Source organism: Bubalus bubalis, chromosome X, assembly GCF_019923935.1.
Source record: "Bubalus bubalis isolate 160015118507 breed Murrah chromosome X, NDDB_SH_1, whole genome shotgun sequence".
Taxonomy (NCBI): domain Eukaryota; kingdom Metazoa; phylum Chordata; class Mammalia; order Artiodactyla; family Bovidae; genus Bubalus; species Bubalus bubalis.
The window spans coordinates 36,527,883-36,533,882 of NC_059181.1; positions in this window are offsets into that span (position 1 = coordinate 36,527,883).

The window sequence follows — 6,000 nt, forward strand, 5'->3', positions numbered from 1 at the left end:
ATTGTAAATAGTCCTTCAGTGAACATTGGGGTGCATGTATCTTTTCAAACTGTGTTTTCCCTGGATATATGCCCAAGACTGGAATTGCTGGATCATGTGGTAGCTCTGTTTTTAGTTTTTTTAAGAATTCTCCATACTATTCTCTATATTGGTTGTACCAATGTACATTCCCACAAACAGCGTAGGAGGGTTCCCTTTTCTCCACACCCTCTCCAGCATTTATTGTTTGTAGACGTTTTGATGATAGCTATTCTGACCCCTGTGAAACAATAACCTCATTGTCATTTTGAGTTGCATTTCTCTAATAGTTGGTGATGTTGAGCATCTTTTCACGTGTTTTTTGGCCACTTGTATTTCTCCTACTTATATAAATATTCTGCCTATTTTATATTGGCTTGTATTTTTTTTTATTGTGCTGCATGAGCTCCTTGTATATTTTGAAGACAATCACTTGTATGTTGCATGGTTTGCAAATATTTTCTCCCATTCTGTGGGTTGTCTTTTCATTTTGTTTATGGTTTCCTTTGCTGTGCAAATTCTTTTAAGTTTAGCACACTATTTATTGGAGACTTATTATCACCACAGGTGTTAGTGTCTGCAAAAATCCCCTGGACAGTAATATGTTATTAGATTCCATTTGTTTATTTTTGTTTTTATTTTGATTACTGTAGGAACTTGGTCCAAAACATATTTTGATACCATTTATGTCAAAGAATGTTCTGCCTATGTTTTCCTCTGTGGATTTTATAGTATCTCACCTTACATTTAAGTATCTAATCCATTTTGAATTTATTATTTTTTGTGTGTATGTTAGAAATGTTCTAATTTCATTAGTTTACACATAACTGTCCAGTTTTCCCATCACACTTATTGAAGATACTGTCATTTCAACATTGTGTATTTTGCTGCCATTGTCATATATTAGTTGACCATAGATTAGTAAACTTATTTCTGGGCTCTGTATCCTGTTACATTGATAAGTCTGTTTTTGTACCAGTACCATACTGCTTTGATGACTATAGTTTTATAGTAAAGTCTGAAGTCAGGGAGCCTGATTCCTCCAGTGTCATTTTTCTTTCTGAAGATTCAGTTCAGTTCAGTAGCTCAGTCATCTCTGACTCTTTGCAGTCCCATGGACTGCGGCACACCAGGCCTCCCTGTCCATCACCAGCTCCCAGAGCTTGCTCAAACTCATGTCCATTCAGTCAGTGATGCCATCCAACCGTCTCATCCTCTGTCATCACCTTCTCCTGCCTTCAGTCTTTCCCAGCATCAGGGTCTTTTCTAATGAGTCAGCTCTTCACATCAAGTGGCCAAAGTATTGGAGCTTCAGCATCAGTCCTTCCAATGAATATTCAGGACTGATTTCCTTTAGGATGGACTGGTTTGATCTCCTTGCAGTCCAAGGGACTCTCAAGAGTCTTCTCTAACACCACAGTTTACTTTCTGAAGATTGCTTTCACTATTTGGAATCTCTTGTGTTTCCATACAGATATTAAGATTTTTTTTCTATATCTGAAAAAATTCTATTGGTAAGTTAAGAGGGATTACATTGAATTTGTAGATTGCCTCGGGTAGTATAGTTATTTTGTCAATATTTATTCTTCAAACCCAAGTACATCCTATATCTTTCCATGTGTTTGTGTTGTCTTCAGTACCTTTCATCAGCAACTTATAGTTTTCATAGTACAGGTCTTTTACCTCTTTAGGTAGGTTTTTCCTATATATTCTTCTTGATGCATTGTTAAATAGGATTATTGCTTAATTTTTCTTTCCAGTCTTTCACTGTTAGTGTATAGAAATAAAACAGATTTTTGTGTATTACTTTGGTATCCTGCGACTTTACTGAATTCATTGATCAGCTCTAGTAGTTTTCTGGCTGCATTGTTAGGATTTTTTATGTATAGTATCCTGTCATCTGCAAACAGTGACAGTTTTACTTCTTCCTTTACAATTCATATTCTTCTTTATTTCTTTTTCTTCTCTGATTGTCATGGCTAGTACTTCCATGACTGTGTTGAGTAACAGTGGCAAGAGTGGGCATCCTTGTTTTGTTCTCTTAGGGATAATAGTTTCAGCTTTCCACCACTGAGAATGATGTTTGCTGTGGATTAGTCATATATGGCCTATATTACGCTGAGGTAAGTTCCATCTCTGCCCACTTTCTAGAGAGTTTTTTTTTTTTTTTATCATACACGGGTGTTGAATTTTGTCTAAAGCTTTTTCTGCATCTATTATGGTAATCATATGGTTTATTCTTCAGTTTGTTGATGTGGTGTATCACACTGATTGATTTATGGATATTGAAAAAATTTTGTATCTCTGGGATTAATCCCACTTGATTATGATATATGATCCTTTTAAACCATTTTTGGATTTGGATTACAAACATTTTGCTGAGGATTTTTCATCTGTGTTTATCCGTCACATTGGTCTGTAATGTTTTTGTGTATTTGTGTGCTATCTTTGTCTGCTTCTGGTATCAGAGTAATAGTGGCCTCAGAGAATGAGTTTGGGCATGTTTCTTCCTCTGCAATTTTTAGAAATAGTTTCAGAAGGATAGGTGTTAACTCTTCTCTAAATGATTGATAGAAGTAACCAGTGTAGACATCTGGTCCTGGACTTTTGTTTGTCAACAATTTTTAAATCACAGTGTCAATTTCAGTGCTGGTGATTGGTCTGTTAATATTTTCTATTTCTTCATGGTTCTGTCTTGGGAGATTATACCTTTCTAAGAATTTCTTCTAGATTGTCCATTTTACTGTGTATAGTTGCTTGTAGTAGTCTCCCTTCCTGGGGGCTCTGCATGCTTCCCCCCACACTCTGAAGGTGAGTCTGCCAGATGGTGGGCTGGGAATGGGGTTGTGGGCAGCTGCAGTGATGCTGATCCCACCATAGACCTTGGTCACTGGTCCCGCACTGAGCTCTGCTATGGTGCTGCCCTACTTACATGATCACCCCCTCTCCACCATCCTTCCCTGCTTCTTGGAAGCTGCACTCAGCAGGAACGGTCTTTAGTCAGCATCCAGGTGACATCAGGGTCCAGCTCTGGCTCCTGGCTGGAAAGGCTCATGCCTACTCTGCCCCGATCCCTTGCTCCTGTAGATATTTCCCCCACCAGTATCTCAAATAAATGGATTTGTAAAAATGTTTTGGCTTATTCCACTTGGCATAGTTTGCAAGGCATATTCAACTTGTATCACATATCAGAACTGAATTTCTTTTTAAGATTGAAAAATATCCCATTGCACGTGTGATACATTTATGTCACATTTGTTAAACCTTTCACCTGTCAGTGTACATTTGGGTTGTTTCTACCTTTTAGCTCTTGAGAATCTTGCTTATTTGAACAGTGGTTTAGAAATATCTGATAAAATTCTTGATTTTACCTATTTGGGGTATATAGCTAGAGTGTAATTGTTCCATCATATGATAATTCCATTTTTAATATTTTGAAGATTTATGATTGATATGTTTTCTGCAGCAACTACATCATTTTTTCTCTCACACCAGCAATGTACAATGATCCTATTTCTCCATATCCTCACCTACACTTATTATTTTAATTTTTGACCACACCCCAAGGCATATGGGATCTTAGTTCCTGGGCTAGGGATCAAACCCCCACCCCCTGCATTGGAAGGGTGAGTCTTAACCACTGGACCAGAGGAAGTCCCTATTTTGTTTCTGTATCCTAACCATCCTAATGGATGAGATGTGGTACCTGGTAGTTTCATCTATATCTGTTATGATTAGTGACGTTGAGCATTTTTTTTAATGTTCTTATGGGCCGTTTGTGTTTCTTTGGTGAAATGACTGTTCAAGTTCTTTTCCCATTTTTAACTTGGGTATATTTGTTGTTGTTGAGTTTAGGTGTTCTGTATATGTTCTCGATATTAGTAGCTTATTAGATATATGATTTGGAAATATTTATTGCATTCAGTATGTTGCCTTTTCACTCTTTGGATACTGTCCTTTGATGTGCAAAGGCTTTTAATTTTGATGAACTACAATTTATTGACTTTTCCATTTGTTCCTAGAGCTTTTGGTATTGTATTCAAGAAATTATTGCCATGATTGTCATGTAACTTCCCCCTATGTTTTCTTCAGATTCTTATAGATTTGGTATTTGCATTTAGGTGTTAGGATCATTTTCAGTTAATTTTTTATGTGATGTAGCTTATTGATCCAGCTCCATTGTGTTGCATGTGAATATTCAGTTTTCCCTGCATCTTTTGTTGAAAAGATTATTCTTTCCTAGAACTATGTAATTTTGAATTATATAGTTCATTACTAATCTTAATGACTTTTGCGAAGTCATGAGGAAGGGGTTCTACATAATAAAGGGAAAAGTCTTTATGTCTGGCTTGTCTCATCAGAATCCACGTTTATCCTCTCTTCACTCTTTGTCAGTCCCATCCTTTCCTCCTCTCTCCATCTGCTCATTCAGTGGATTCCATCCATAGGGCTCTAAATCCCTGCTACTCAAAGTAAGGTCCCTAGACACCAGAAATATTGGTATCATTTGGTAGTTTGCTAGAAATGCAGGTTCCAAGCCAAACCTCAGACCAACTGTATCAGCATCTGTACTTTAATTGGATCCCTAGTGATTCATGTACAAGGTCAAGTTTGAGAAGCACTGATCTGCAGAATCTTCTCAGGTCTCTCCAGGCTCAACTTCTACTAAAAGTAACCATACCACAGCAGCTGGTAAGAGAATAAAAATTCACCATTTTGTACCCTATTTTTCAACACATTACCTGCTGACAAGTGTGCGTGTGGGCTACATTGCCTCAGTTGTGTCTGACCCTGTGGGACTCTGTGGACTGTAGCCCGCCAGGCTGCTCTGTACATGGGGAGTCTCCAGGCAAGAGTACTGGAGTGGGTTCCCATGTACTCCTCTAGAGGATTTTCCTGATGCAGGAATTGAACCCGCACCTCTTGTGTCTCCTGCATTGGCATACAGGTTCTTTACCACTACCGCCACCTGGGGTGACCAGTACAATGGTGTTTATTTCATGTCAACTTATTAGCAAGTTCTATTTGACACAGATCTAGGTCCCTATTACTATGGCTAGAGAGCTTTGTTGTTTTAGCTGTCATCAGTGTATTCTAGACTCAGTTCTTCTCAAGCACCCTGTTTTTTTATGCTTGTACTTCCAAGATCTTTGATTTTCCTTGCATCTCATGCTTCTTACGATGTGCTATCAGGTGGATGAAGATAAAACATAATGTCTTTCCAAGAACAACTCAAATACCCACCCACCTTTAAGATTCTGAGGGAAGTTGCACTTCCACAATGGTGGTGTGAGGAGTTTGGGGAAATCTTATTCCTGGAGATGCATCTCTTGAGCTGGTGAAATTTTCATTCAAAGTCTTTGATGGATAAAGATTCGTTGGTGGGCATCCAACAAAGTGAAAAGCATTTATTTAAGAAAATCTATGAAAACTAGACAAGACTGATGGGAATCCATGGCATTTTTTTTAATTGGAGGCTAATTACTTTACAATATTGTAGTGGTTTTTGCCATACATTGACATGAATCAGCCATGGGTGTCCATGTATTCCTCATCCTGAACCCCCCTCCCACCTCCCTCCCCATTCCATCCCTCTGGGTCATCCCAGTGCACCAGCCCTGAGCACCCTGTCTCATGCATCCAACCTGGACTGGCGATCTGTTTCACATATGATAATATACATGGTTCACTGCTATTCTCTCAGATCATACCACCCTCACCTTTTCCCACAGAGTCCAAAAGACTTCATATATCTGTGTCTCTTTTGCTGTCTTGCATATAGGGCTATTGTTACCATCTTTCTAAATTCCATATATATGCGTTAGTAACTGTATTGGTGTTTTACTTTCTGGCTTACTTCACTCTGTATAATAGGATCCAGTTTCATCCACCTCATTAGAACTGATTCAAATGTGTTCTTTTTAATGGCTGAGTACACAATGAAATATTACTCAGCCATGGCATTCTAACTAGAGATAGTCC